Below are 15,883 nucleotides of genomic sequence, written 5' to 3' on the forward strand. Positions count from 1 at the left end.
ACTGGTTAGAGGCATCTTTACAAGATCTCACTCACCACATGGAGACCTTGATGGTAGTTGTTCTCTGAACTTGTGCCTAGTCATTCCAAATGTGCCTCCATCTTTAATGTTTTTTGCGCCTAATTCTTGTAACCAGATTCCTGATCTCCACTATTTATGTGTCCTGCCCAATCCATTCTCTTCAAAACTGCAAAAGTAAACTTTTAATTGTGCATATTTGATCATGTAGTTCCCAAATTCAGTCCTTCAATGACTTTTTATTACCCTAAGATGAAATCTAAAATCCTTCAAGATTCTCTATAACTTTACCTGTTTCTTCCTTTTGCAGCCTCATATTGAATCACTCCTCCTTTATTTATTTATTTATTTTTAACTGAAGTTCAAGTTTGGCTTTTAAATTTTTTTCCTCTAATGTGGCAAACTCTTCCTGCCTCTGTTTCATTAAATTGCTTTCAAAACTTTCTCATTGTTTTTGATTTTCAGCAGTTTGTTATGTGCCTAAATGTGATTTCCTTTTTATGTATACTGATTGAGTTTCACAGTCCTTCCAAAATCTCTGAGCTGATATCTTTCCTCAGTTTTTTTTTTTTTTTTTTTTTTTTTTGCTGTATGCGGGCCTCTCACTGTTGTGGCCTCTCCCGTTGCGGAGCACAGGCTCCGGACGCACAGGCCCAGCGGCCATGGCTCACGGGCTTAGTTGCTCCGCGACATGTGGGATCTTCCCGGACCAGGGCACGAACCCGTGTCTCCTGCATCGGCAGGCGGATTCTCAACCACTGCGCCACCAGGGAAGCCCTTTCCTCAGTTTTAAAAATTCTCAACCATTCTCTCTGCTTCTGCACCATTGTCTCTCCTTTCCTTGTGAGACTCCAATTACATGTATGTTTGGCCCTTTTCAGCCTGTCTTGCAGGTCTGTACATACTTTTCCTTTTTTTCTTTTTTATCTGGATAGTTTCCATAAGTCTGTATTCCGGTTCCCTAGTTTTGTCTTTTGCATGTCCAACATGCTGTTAAATGCAGCTATTTTTCAGTTCTAAAATTTCCATCTGATTCTTTTTTTTTTTTTTTTTTTCCGGTATGCGGGCCTCACACTGTTGTGGCCTCTCCCGTTGCGGAGCGCAGGCTCCGGGAGCACAGGCTCAGTGGCCATGGCTCACGGGCCCAGCCGCTCTGCGGCATGTGGGATCTTCCTGGACCGGGGCACGAACCCGTGTGCCCTGCATTGGCAGGCGGATTCTCAACCACTGCGCCACCAGGGAAGCCCCTTTTTTTTTTTTTTTTTTTTTTTTTTTTTAGTTTTTGATTTTCTGGCAGTAATTTTCAGAATTTTATTTATTTCTGGATATTGTTCTCTCTTTTCTTGAATACTTTAATCATAATTATTTGAATGTCCTTGTCTGCTATCTCCACTATTTAGAGCACTGTAAATCTATTTCTATTTTCTTAAGTTTTCTAAATGTTTAATCACGTGGTTTGATCTTTTAGCATCTCTAGGATGTCTCACTAAATGCTGGACATTAGGCATTTAAAAAAAATAGAGATTCTAAATTATGTTATCCTCTCCTTTCTTCTTCTAAGAAAATATAGAGACTCATCTCCTTAATATAATCACCAACTTCTGGGTTGAGATTTTGATGATATTTTACCTGCTTCTGCATTTCTCCTGCTCCTAGGGCATACTCCTCTAGGGCTTTAAAATGAATGAGCTCTTTTCCTGGAAGTCTAGAACTCTAATTCTTGTCCCTAGGCACAATGAAACTATAGAAAACTCTTATGATTTTCAGATTTCTTCTTAGCTAGTTAAACTGGCCATGAGTCAGATGTAATTCTCCAAACCTCTCTTCTCATCAGGAACTTGGATCTTGGCCCTGCAGATCTTTTTTATTTTTTTCTTTCAGCCTTACAAGACTGCTGAGATCTCTCATCATTTCCCTGTCCTCCAGCAGTGAGTGATCTTCTGCCCATATTCTCAGGCATTTGCTGAGGAATATTAGCTTCCCTCTCCACAGTTCCCACTTCTCCAGACTTCTGGCCTCTTTACCATGGTTGATTTTCAAGATCTTTGGTGCTTTCTAAATGTTTTATGTGACTTTTCTAGTTCTTGAAAGAGACTTTGGTTTGCTACCAGCTACCTCATTCTATCAGAATGGAAACATGCCTCCATGTCTTCACACAGTTTTCCTCTCCCTGGAGTGTCTCAGCCCCACTCTTTACCTTCCTAACCATCATTCCTCTTCTATCTTTCTTTCTCTGAGAAACGACTTACTAATTCATCAACTGGTATTAAGTCTTACTGTTGAACTCTCTTATAGTACTTTAGACTTTTCATCTATAGCACTTCTCAGCTTTTGTAATTATATATGTGATTTATTAAATGCCTTTCCTTGACAAAAGTGTAAGGTCCTAAAGGGCAGGGATCATTGTACTACTACTACTTTTTTTTTTTTTAATGTGTTTTTTCCCCAGAGCCTATTACAGTCCTTGTGTATTCCTGACCTTTATCTCAGTACCTATTCAAGTATTAATTCTCCAGAGAATCAACATTTTTATGCTTGCCACTCTTCCTCCCAGGATGTAGCATAATACCTCTAAAGCAGTGGTTTTCCATCCTGGCTAGGGACATCGTCCTAGTTAGCAAAACCTTTATATATAAGAAAAATTTAAAAATACTCTGTTTTGAGTATGATGAATATGTATCAGTAGCAAAAACAGCTCACTGTCTAACAAAATGTGTAGCCCTCCTTCCATAGTATAAAACTGACTATGGAGAGCCCATGCTATGAAAACAGACTATATATTCCCAGCATCTTTGCACCTAGACAGGACCATGTAATTAGTTCTTTCCACTGAAATGTGAGCAGAAATTCTGTGAGTTATTCTTCTATCAAATGTTTTAGAAAGAAAGCCTGCCTTCTCCTCTCTATCTCCTGCAGATGACTGAGTTTCAGGGAGGTTGGGGACGCAACCTGATAACATCTAGGTAAATCCCCATGTTGTGCTGTTAACAGAGTGAGGAAAAAAATGCCCATTTTGGTGGGCACTGAAACATCTGGGGTTATTGGTAAAACAGTTAACATTCTCAAACTAATGCAGTGATTGATTCCTTGAACTGGGGTGATACTAGAACAAAAACCTAAAATATGCAGCATTGGTTTAATGGTCAGGAGGTGGTCAGCAAAGAAACTGATCTAACAGGCTAGAAAAAGAGACCCATGTTACGCCGATTTCATCAGTATCACCGGCAGAACTTAGTAAGGAAATTACATAACTATCAGACCTATAGTTCTTTCTAAAAAAGAGATAGAAAAAAAAAAACAACCCATAATGGAGATAATGGATGTTTCCTGTGTGACTTAAAGAAATTTTACAAGAAGGGCTCATGAAAGAACAGAATGAAAAGTTCAGCCCTATGGCAAAGATTGAGTATTTCAATCCAGGGCTTCCCTGGTGGCGCAGTGGTTGAGAGTCCGCCTGCCGATGCAGGGGACACGGGTTCGTGCCCTGGTCCGGGAGGATCCCACATGCCACAGAGCGGCTGGGCCCGTGAGCCATGGCCGCTGAGCCTGTGTGTCCGGAGCCTGTGCTCCACAATGGGAGAGGCCACAACAGTGAGAGACCCGCGTACCGCAAAAAAAAAAAAAAAAAAAAAAAAAGAGTATTTCAATCCAAAGAAGTTTATAATCTCACATCGTCCTAATGCAACTGATATTAAGGGGAGAGAGTGAGAAATATACAGATAGATAGAGGGAAGGAGGAAAAGAAAAGAACTAAAGCTGACGAGTATGATGTCTAAGAAAGAACTTTTATGGTAATTGTAACTTGGTACTGATGGAATTAGATCAGAAGCCTCTATATTTTTAGATAATTTTATTGTTAAGAACAAAACAAAACAAAACATGAGCCTGGCCTAAAAAAACAAAAATTTTTTTCTAAAGCCTCTGTTCCCCCCTAATTTATAACAACAGGAATTGTGATCTAATATCTATTGCTGCTATTTTAAATTACCACAAATGTAGTGGCTTAAAACAACACAAATTTATCATCTTACAGTTCTGGAGGCCAGAAATCCAAGATGAGTCTCACTTGACTAACTAAAATCAACATGTTGGCAGGCCTGCACTATTTCTTCTAGGAGACAATCTGTTTTTTGCCTTTTCCAGCATTTAGAGACCATTGCATTCCTTAGCTCATGTTCTTCTTCCATTTTAAAAGCCAGCAATAGATGGTCAAATCTTTCTCACTCAGCATTATTCTGACATTGGCTCTCCTGCCAATGGCAGGATAACCTGTGGCAGAGACAGCTAACAGTTCACCAAAATTTGTGCTCCAGCTTCCATAGTATTTATGGGAAGTTACTGCTCCGACAGGGACCTCATCTGTCAACCTCCAGTTGCATCCAGGCAGGCCCATTTGACTAGTTACCACAAGGGAATGAGAGAAGAAGCTATTAAGAAGTGGAGATTCCTTGCCCCATCTCCCTTCCTTCTTTTGTTTGGATGCAAAGGACTCCAGGGCCCTAGGAAACAGAGGAGCTATGAGAAGGAAAGAACCTGTTTCTTTGAATTACTACTAGAAGCAACCTGCCTGGTGACAAGCGAGCCTGCATTGGATTACTAAATGAACAAAAACAAAAACAAAACAAAAAACCTTCTATGTTAAGTCCTTAAATGTAAAGTTTTATTTCTCACATAAATCAATGTTAACTTAATATCGAAACTATCAATATAACGAGTAGAAGTAAAACAAACAAAAATAGCTTAATCTTATAAGACAAAAAATTAACTTTAGAGTTGGTTCAGTTTTCCACCATTGAAACACCAAAATTTATGAAAACCGCAGCATGATTGTGTAGATAGTTCTGTGTCTATTTTAATCAGTGTTAAATTTATAATTCTTTAGGTACAAAAATGCCTATTCTGTTGAATAGTCCTTTAAAAGTAAGAATAAGATAAAACACATTGGTATAATCTAGCATGATGCTCAATTTTTATTTTTAAGGGTCTTGGTTATTTTAAGGTATGTGTGAATATAATCTTGTCCCATCAACTCCAAGGTTAGAAAAATTTTCGTATTAAAGAGAAACATATGTATATATATATATGACTATTAACAGCAGTATTATTATTTTATATAAAGGAAGTATAAATAGAACTAAATTTTATAGGTGATAACACTTGGAAATGTTGAGTATATTGTAATAATAATTAGCCTATTTAGTTTTTTTTTTTAAGCCCAAGATTTTATTTATTTATTTTCAATTATTTATTTTTGGCTGTGTTGGGTCTTTTGTTGTTGTACACAGGCTCTCTCTAGCTGCCGCGAGTGGGGCTACTCTTCGTTGCAGTGCGCAGGCTTCTAATTGCGGTGGTTTCTTTTGCTGTGGAGCACAGGCACGCGGGCTTCAGTAGTTGTGGCACGTGGGCTCAGTAGTCGGGGCTCACGGGCTCTAGAGCGCAGGCTCAGTAGTTGTGGTGCACGGGCTTAGTTGCTCCGCGGCACGTGGGATTTTCCCAGACCAGGGCTCGAACCCGTGTCACCTGCGTTGGCAGGCGGATTCTTAACCACTGCGCCACCAGGGAAGCCCGAACCTAGTTTTACGTATTATTGCTAAAGTAGCCCTAACATTTCAGGAGTTTAATCTTTTTTTTTTTATGGTATCAAGGTATTTAATGATGTCACTTATGCTTTAAACCCAAGAATTAACTTGCTGAGTCACATAACATACACTAAATGTAATAGTGAATTATCAAATAGTTACAATTACAGTACAGTATTTCTTATCAATTAAAATATTACATATGTATTTTTTGGCTTTGCAAATGGTTGTCAAAAGTCACTGTGGGGTTTCCTTGATGGCGCGTGGTTGAGAATGTGCCTGCTAGTGCAGGGGACACGGGTTCGAGCCCTGCTCTGAGAGGATCCTGTATGCCGCAGAGCGGCTGGGCCCGTGAGCCACAATTACTGAGCCTGCGCGTCTGGAGCCTGTGCTCCGCAACAGGAGAGGCCGCGATAGTGAGAGGCCCGCGCACCGCGATGAAGAGTGGGCCCCGCTTGCCACAACTAGAGAAAGCCCTCGCACAGAAACGAAGACCGAACATAGCAAAAATAAATAAAATAAATTAATAAACTCCTACACCCAACATCTTCTTTAAAAAAAAAAAAAAGTCACTGTGCTCACAAAATTCTAAATTAAACTTCCAAATCTTAAGGTAACCCAATCCATGTATTTACCAGTGTCAGTCTCTATACTAGTGTGCCTATATGTTTATTCATATTGACGAAATACAAGTAAAGAACAAGCATCTATCTCCAGATGATACACATTTCTTTGGTAAACCTGGGGAACTGAAGAAAAAGTAAGACTGGATTACATTTTACATTTCTGTACTTTCTCTGCTGAATTCTTTTTGTTTTCATAACCCTATTTTCTTTGGAGCATCCAGATTACTTTTCTGCCCAAGGCACTTAAGGCCAGTTCCTATCCAATAAGGAGTTTTGTTTATTTTTTGCTTTTGTTCTCTGAAAGGATTCTGTGACCTACATGAGGCTCTAAATCTTATTAAAAAGAGTGAAAGTGAATGAAATTGTCCTTCAATGTCACACAAAGTAGATTTGAGAAACAGCTAAGACTATGTTTAAAGTACTCTTCGTTAATAATGCTTTCTTGTAGATTATGGTTCTTGCTAATTTATTTTCATGGTAAATTAAGTAAAATATCTTAATCATTTTATTTCAGAGTGAAACACTTGGAATGAATCCAGTCTGTACTGACTTTTCTTACCAAAACCAAAGTAATTTCTAATAAAGCCTGGAAATCTCCTTTCAAGGTGATAGCTAGTTCATCTGATAAACTAATTCTTGGTAACGACAAATGGATATTTATGTCTCAGCGGGAGAGGTGTTTCCACCCTAATGGCTCACGCACTTGAATGTATTTCTTAACTAACCTAATGTAATAAATTTGATAGTGGAGTTTGCAGCTAAGTAGGAGAGGGATATGGCCTTGAGAGGTACATGTTTCGGGAAGAATGAGGTCTTTGATACATTCGAACTCTCATAATGAAGAGCAGACTTCCAACTTGGCTTCACATGTTGCTAGCACTATTTTAGGGGCATGCCGATATCAGTGAATTTGAAACATGAAAGGTGGCAGGAGATCTGACAAGCAGTTTAACTCAGGAATTGGTATTAAGGGTATCACCTGACAGTAAAGCTCACTCACTGAATCACCCCTCTCACCCGGTACCAAGATAATCCACCAGTGCTGGCAGCTTTGCTCTAAGTTAGTTTAGTGACTTATAAAATTTGTATTCAGTGTGTCATTTCCTCTACTTTTCCCTAGCTCACCTCACATCATCTCCCACTTAGAACATTTAATTTATGAATAAGCAGCAGAATCCCCTTGACCAGCAGGATCAATATCACTTGTGAATTTTTTAGACATGCAAATTCTCAGGCCCCATCCAGGCCTATGGAATCAGAAATTCACGGCTTGGGACCAGTAATCTGTGTTTTAACAGGCCCTCCAGGTGTTCATTTTGCCTGGTCAAATTTGAGAACCACTGATATGTATGAATGGTAAGGTAACTTCATAGTTACAGCTATAGCTTTCTCCTGTCATTAGGATTTTCTACCCTCAGTACCTCAGTCCAGCCTCTATCTCAGTTTCCTGGTGCTGAAAATGTCCTTTGAAACGGCTTAGGAGGAATAAATCCTCATTTCTACAAATTCACCTCTCCCAGGAATTGATCTTGGCTCTTAGGAGGATAATTAAAACAAATTTCAGCTATGCTGGATTTACTTTAAAAAGACAGAATACCAAATTTTGCTTAATTTTTCTTGCAAGTAATGCTTTTGGCTTGTTTACCTTCTGTCTTGTTTCTTTCATGATATAGTTGGAGAGTGCCTTCCACAGCCCAGATGCTTGACTAAAGGCAGTATTGTCTACAAAATTTGCAACGTAGTAAATTGTACCATATATATCTATGGTATATATCTGAACTATAATCGAGGTAGAGTTTATATGCCATTCACCCATGTAAAGTATACGATTCAATGGTTTTTAATGTATTTACAAAGTTGGCAACCATCATCACCACAATCAATCTTAGAACATTTCCTCACCCCAAAAAGAAACCTGATGCCAATTTGCAGTCACTCCCCATGTCCCCCAACAGCCCACCATAGTCCTAAGAAACACGAATGTACTTTCTGTCCCTATGGATTTGCCTATTTTGGACATGTCATATACATAGAATTACATAATATGTAGTCTTTTGTGACTGGTTTCTTTCACTTAACATATTTTCAAGGTTCATCCATGTTTAGTATGATCAGTACTTCAGTAATTTTTATTGCCAAATAATATTTCATTGAATGGATATACCATATTTTATTTATCTGTTAGTTGATAGACATTTGGCTTGTTTCTACTTTTTGGCTATTATAAATATTGCTGCTATGAACATTTCATGTACATGTTTTTGTGTAGACCTAAGTTTTCATCTCTGTTGGGTAAATACCTGGGAGTGGAATTACTGGGTCTTTTCGTAACTCTGCTTAACCTTTTCCAAAGCAGCTGCCTTATTTACATTCCCACCTGTGGTGTAATTTACAATGGTGTTTGACCTGGTATTCTGGATATAAATTTCAAGTTCTGAAACTTTTTTTTTAGTAACAAAGGATATCATGCATCCTAAGACTAGAAAATAAGTGGGTGTCTCATCTAAACATTTATATATAACATACACACACATTTCACCCAACTACTGGGTGGTGAGTAGAAACATATATAAATTTATGATTTATATATGATAAATACATGATTTATCATGATTCCTATCAGAATATTTAGCTCTTAGCAAGTTCTAATGACAAATGAATAGATTACTGGCTGAAAGAATAAATACGTGAACAAATTAATAAAGACACGGCTAAATTTCTAGTTTGCATCAAACAATTTGGTGAGTTTTTAGAGTTCTATTATGTACTCCTACATATATGCAACATGTGTGAAAGGGAAGATGTGTCTTTTTTTCTTAATGGAATATAATAAATTACTCTTAATGCTATTAATGAGATTAAGTGATGACCATAAACCCACATTCATCAATTGGTACTTCCAAGGTTATTAATTTAAATGTTATTTGAAGTCTGTTAGACGTTATGACTAGAAATGGTAATTCTATACAGAGCATTTGAAGCTAAGTAGAAACCTGCATGCATGCTCAGGTTGCCAACTAAAATCTACATGTTCTCGCTATGAGAAAATGCAGCCTTATAAACACAGGCTGATATAAAAACAATTGTTTGGAACATATGTTTATAATTTGGGATTGACTGTATTTTTGGATTACTATTACTATTATGGTGTTCAGAAAGTATTTTTACTTAAGTTTTTAAAAACACTTCTAAGACAATGTGCTCAATTCCGTTTGTTGTCTTAATATTTCACTGAGAAATAAAATGACAAATACTCCACATATGCTACATTTGAGGATCTAATAGAGGTTATCAAAATAAAATGCATTTAGTTGTGGATTTTATTGATCTAATTTTTCTGGTACTTTCGTATTCAGTTTTTAAAGCTTCTTATATATTTGATCAAGGTGAGAATATTTCATCTCTATAAAATGTTTCTGTCTTTCTCATCCCCATTGAAAGGCTCAAAAATCAGAACTATGAAGGTGTCCTACTGAGACATTGCTGTATATGGAAGAACAGTACATGAAGCAATAAACAGCTCTAGCCAGTGTTTAAATGTTGAAGCAGAGTTGATGCATCTCATGAATGCAAATGCCATTTTTAGCCTCATATCTTTCAGTGTCATAAATATTATTCTCATTGTAAAGATGGCAACACAAAATAAACTCCAGAGCATACACTTAAATGATACAAATGAAGAAGTAGGTGCATATGCCAATCTGAATTATAATTTTTATATGTTTTTATATGAATCTATCAGAGTGAGCTCCAAATGATTATTTTTTTCATATAAGTTTAAATATAAAAATTTATAGTGATTAGTTGCTTGAGGTGGATTATGTGGAGAATATAGGCTAAGGTTTTATATTTGGAAACACCCTAGTCATCAGTAATTTGTATAATCTAAGTATCAGGGTCATTAAAATTTGTTTAACATTAATGTTAAGTTGAATTAATATTTGTTACATCTGCATAGCTAATACTTGCAGGTCTCATCAAGTACTCTCCTAGTTTCAATATGTAATGATTGATTTTTTTAAATAGAAACAGTAGTGAAAATCTTTCTATAACACTAAAAGGCATTGGAACATACCCTTTAAATGGGTGAATTGTATGATTTGTGAATTATATATCAATAAAGTTGTTAAGGATAACAAACTGGGGAAAAAAAACCCTATCATGTATTTCCAGCATCTATTTTTTCCCAGTCAAATTTGCCTACCTAAATTGAGCCTTGAAAATGGTTTATTTATTGAGACAATTTTTTCTTTATTACATGCTTTTTTTTCTAAATCAATAGTCTCTACCTTTATTGATCATTAGTATACTAATATGTACATTTAAGGCATGCACACATACAAATTGTAGAATGAGAAAAATAACGGTACTTCCTTAGAGCATGTGTGTACCATACAAGTCATTAAGTGTATACTACCTGCCAGTCAATTGTTCTTACATGTAATTCTTTAGTTTTCTTTAAAATGACTTGTTATAACTAGAGTCTTTTTCAACTGTTAAGTCCATATGAGATGGAGAAGATTTTCCACCTTGCATGGCTAAGTGTTTTAACCTGTTGTCCTGTAGCATCCCTGACTTTGGGAGTGACTAAGGATGCATGAAGGAACTATGCTGTATCCTTTAGTCCTCACAGGATTATTCCAATATTTAAAAATTGAAAAGCGAGGCTCAGAAAAGCAAAGTTATTTGCCCTACATCTCTGAACTACTAAACCATTGATATTTGGTTTTGTAGTTAGATAGGTCTGTGCCATTTCTAGTACACCACTGCACGTGATCATACTTCTGTGTACTTACGTAGGAGTTTCTAATTATTTTAAGAGTCAGCCAAACATCTGGGGTCAAGAATTTGAGTATTTGATGAAGGTCATAGAGATTGATGAGTTCAAGTTTTCTCACTAATTAAGAACAAATTAGTGTAAGACCTGGGATGACACCTTGGACATTCGACACTTAGGTTTCCTGAATATTATCTAAATGTGAACAGTTTTTCAGGTGAGAACAAAGTCATTGAAGCAGTTCAGTCACTGTTTACGTTGCCTCCTAATCTCAATTACACATTCTTATTGTTCTTGAATTTTTCTGGGGGGGGCGGGAAAGGTTATTGGGAGAAAGAATTGGTTCTGGAGGTTGAACATGGAAAGAATGTAGGCTCATTAACGTTCCCAAGTGATTTACTATAAAAGTATTTGTTACATACAAATCAATGTTCCATGTGAAATGGATTATTTTTTTTTTACTAGAGTTCATATAAAAATCCTACATGTCAAGTGATGATATTTTATGTCACTATCAAATGCATAGGGAATTTGTAAACACATACAGTAGTTGTACCTTGTATAATGCTTTAATATCATTTACATTTTTTATTTAAAAAAGTGGTTAAACATTAGCATCACATAACCTGGCTAGAGAAAGAATCTTGAAAAATTATTCATGTTTTCTGTAAATAGGGAGGTATTGAAGATTATGTATCATATTTGTTTAGCAATAAAATTTTAGGTGATTAAATACTGAAATCAGTGATCTGCCCGACTCTTTTGCCTCACATATGCTACTAGTCTCATTCCCAGTTTTGGCCTTCATGTTTCTGGCTCTGTTCTACCTCTTTCTCATTTGTATTGTGTTCATCTGTGTTACAGGAACAAACTCATTCTTTGCTTTGCATTGTTCTTCCTTCATGTTTCCATTTTCTTTTTTATGGATAATTTCTCTTTGCATTCCTTGATTTTTTCACTTCCTTTTCTCCTTATTACTTTAAAGAAAGAAAGAAAAAAAAAAGAGTCCCTCTTGTGGTATTGTTTTAAAGACAGTCAACTATTGTATGTGAGGGAAGAAACAGATAAAAAGAAGGGGTGGAGAAGGGGTGGAGTGGGGCTGGTTGGTTGACTTGGGGAAGAAAAGAGGAAAGAACAGCAGAATTGGGCTCTGTTCCTGAACACTGATGAATCATGGACATTTGTTAAGACTTGAATTGAAGTTTTGTCACCGAGTTGTAACTAAGTTTATGATGACAGTTCATCTTTGATAAGTATTTTGTTGTTGTTGAAAGGGAAAAGTGTTACACATTTTGAGGAAAAAAAAAGTTTAAAGGAAATGTATAGTCAGTCCAATATATAGGAAATCCAAAAGTACTCTCATAATCTTTTGAGAAACATCAGGTCTTGAATATAAAGAATTTTCAGGTACTAACAGAGAAAGAGACAGAGATGTGTGAATATACACAGTCCTCCCAACAAAAAACATGCTTCTTCTTATTACAAATAATGATTACTAACCACTTGAGTGGTGTAATGAAATAAATTATGTCATTATCAATGGCAGCTAGATTATGAAATGTTACTTGAATATTATAAAGACAAAGATCTTCATATTGAAGTTATTCATTTGATATTTTAAAGTTATACATTTGGTTTAAACTTAGGAAAATGAATCTGCAAGTATCCTGACAAGTATAAATTCTATCCACAAAATGAATGACATCTTGGCAAAACACAGATTGATCTCTATGTAACAGAAAGACTGGCAGTAACATCCAGGTAATAAATAGGCTCAGCTTGAAACTCAGGATTCAGTTCACCATTTTACTTTGGACTATCGTCACCCAGGTTGGCAAATTTATGAAATCAATTCTTTTCTTCTAGGTAGCTTGGACATTAAGAGCATCATATTCATAAAGAACAGGTTACCTTATAGTAAAATTTAAGGAATATGAAGAAGAGAAAAATCAATTTATATAAATTGAAATTGTACACAATGCAAGCTATCTTTAGTGTTGTTCAAATCTCTGTTCTTAGTTTTAAAGGTATAAAATGTTGAAATATTACTGATTCAATTGTGAAAAAAACAATAGAACATTTGATAGCATATGACAATATCCTTCAGCCAATTAGGCATTATAGTATTTCTTCCCCAAATTATCAGGAGCCCTTAGAAATTATATCCCACCACCTTATATATCTTGAAGAAAATACTGTTATTATATAAAAATGTTTGCTCTACTGATTTTCCAGTGTTTCCAGATACAAAAATTAGAAGTTTTTATCTCCCATTTGTGATAGATGAGTAAAAAAGAGATTGTATCATTGTCATCTGTTAGTGGAATATGGGATTTTAACTCTAAGTTTACTGACCAGATTGTCATGTCTTCTTTGTAATAACAGTAGGCATTTTAATCACCTAAGTCTAAAATATGTGGCTCCAAAATCAAATGACTGCTCTTTTATTTTCTCTCCTATGCTCATTACTGCAGAAGGAGAAATTCCTAGGAACACCCTTTTGTGGTGCTTCAGTGGACACTCATCTAATTAATTAATTATATGTATTTGTACCAAAGGTGAATTTGATTCCTAACATATCCAAATGCTTATAGAAATATGCTAGGTTATAATGGTGTTTTATTGTGTGTAAAGCATATTAAAAACCTAGTCTCAGGAGAATCATATCAAAAAATGATCTTTTCCTTACTCTCTCATGGATATCTGCATCCACGAAATTTTTAAAAAAGCAAGTGAAAAGAGTGCCAACAGTTATTTTTGTTATTTCAAATGTTGCTATCTATGTCTTATTAACTACTTCCCATTGCATTTTTGTTGCTAGTGAATACTTAGATAAATAACTGAATTCTCTACTTCCCTGTAAGTGTAGGCCTAAGGAAATGAAATCCATATACTTTGTGCTATAACTTACAATTCAAACAGCAACAACAAAACTCCACATCTATTTATGGAGAAGGATCTTACTATGAAATCTAGATTTTAGAGTCTAATAGAGTTTTTTTGTTTGTTTTTAATGGAAAGTCATACTGTAGGTGCTGATTTTTTCTGAGATATGCTCGGGTTTAATGGCTGAGGGAGGAGAGGAAGAACAAATATAAAAGAAAAATGAATGAAACATTCTATGATTAGCAGAGATTGAAAAATAGAATAGCATAAAAACTACTGCTTGTTGCAGATATGGTATTTTAAACATAAGAGCTAATTTCTCTACATACTTAAGTTAGCATAAGTTTGCCAATACGAGACTCTGAAGGGCAAATGATAAACTTCCAATAAATACTTTTTCGTGTTACTTTGTGTCCATTTAGAAAAGGCGTTTCTTTCCTCAAAAGCTTACTGTGGTATCTGTCAATAGCTGTATTATTCAGGCCAAGCAAAAATGTCTTCTAAATATTTGTCTTGCTTTTAGGAAATGTTTGACCATATTTGTTATCTAAGATAGTGTCTTTTCTGTGTTGCTTTCTATCATGGCCTCAACGTGCTGATTTACTATAAAAGTACTGAATGTGAATGCTGACTTAAAAACTATTACACACCTTCTTAACAATTCTCCTAGGAATAGAAGCTTCGGAGTTGCTTTCTTTCCTATTCCCATGTCCTGAAAATATTCCCCAAGGACACAGATAACTGAAGCTTTCTGTCCATTTGTCTTTAACTTTGACCTTCTTCGGCACACATCTGTATGTGTGCAGAAGCATGATAGGGCCTCAAATCACAAGTATTGCTGATTGTGGCTCTTCAGTATACATGTATCTCAGAGACAGGTCATTTACTCTATTTGCATATAAAAAAATAAGGTCTGTTGTCACAGTTTTTCCCTTAGTTTTCTTAAGATATTCCAAAAAGCTAGAAAATTCATCATTTCCTTTAAAACTTTTCTAGCCAAGGAGAATTATTTTCCATTCTAGTGTCTGTGTCTGTGTTTGTACATGAGAGGGAAAAAAAAAAAAAAAAAAAGGAAAAAGAAAGAGAGGCCATTTTTAGAGTTTCTTTGTCCTATTCTTTAATCCAAAATATTGAAGAAATTAATTTGATGTACTGAAAAATAAATAATAAAAAGCATGCTTATATATACATACATACACAAATGTATGTATGCTTATACATACATACACACTTACAGAAAAATCAATAGAATTTTATGCTACATATATGCATAGTATAACCTAAAACAAAAAGGGAGTAATAGGGAACATTTTGTGTGGCTATTATGTTCATATTGTTCTTAGTTCATTTTTAATTAATAAAAATGAAATGTATATGAACAAATATTTGTTGTAAATATTTAAATATTTACATATAATAGCAATTGATAGTCAGACAAAAGTTACAGATAATAAATATGTCATAAGTAAAAGTCAGTGCTCTGCATGAGATCTTTAAACTTTATTAAAGAAATGATTAAGTACAAACATCTGTAACTCTTAACTAATCTTTATCAGAATATTTCCTCTTAAATGAATAATAGATACTGATTTTTCACTTGCTCACAGCCCATAATTCCAGCTTTGTCATCAATTTTTATGATTTATAAACATTTTATCTTGAATGGAAAATTTTGATGACTTAATAAAGTTTTATTAAAATTAATGGGATAGGATCTGATTTTCATGGAATTTTCCAAAATAACAGAACTGAACAGAAACAGTGCATTATGGAAGGCTATGGTTAACCCAATAGACACATAATGCTATGTTGTGAAAATGGTCTTGGTTTACCTTTCATGCATAAGAAACAAAGCCACATTTTGAATACCCTCATTAAAAAAAGCTTTAGGTTGATAAAAAGCAATTAAAGGCAAACTTCAAAACAGAGCATTAAGCAATGATTTTGGCTTATAGTTGACAACCAACCCTTTCAGAAAGAACTGTAGAAGCAATATC

Source organism: Kogia breviceps, chromosome 9 (genome assembly GCF_026419965.1).
Source record: "Kogia breviceps isolate mKogBre1 chromosome 9, mKogBre1 haplotype 1, whole genome shotgun sequence".
NCBI classification, from domain to species: domain Eukaryota; kingdom Metazoa; phylum Chordata; class Mammalia; order Artiodactyla; family Physeteridae; genus Kogia; species Kogia breviceps.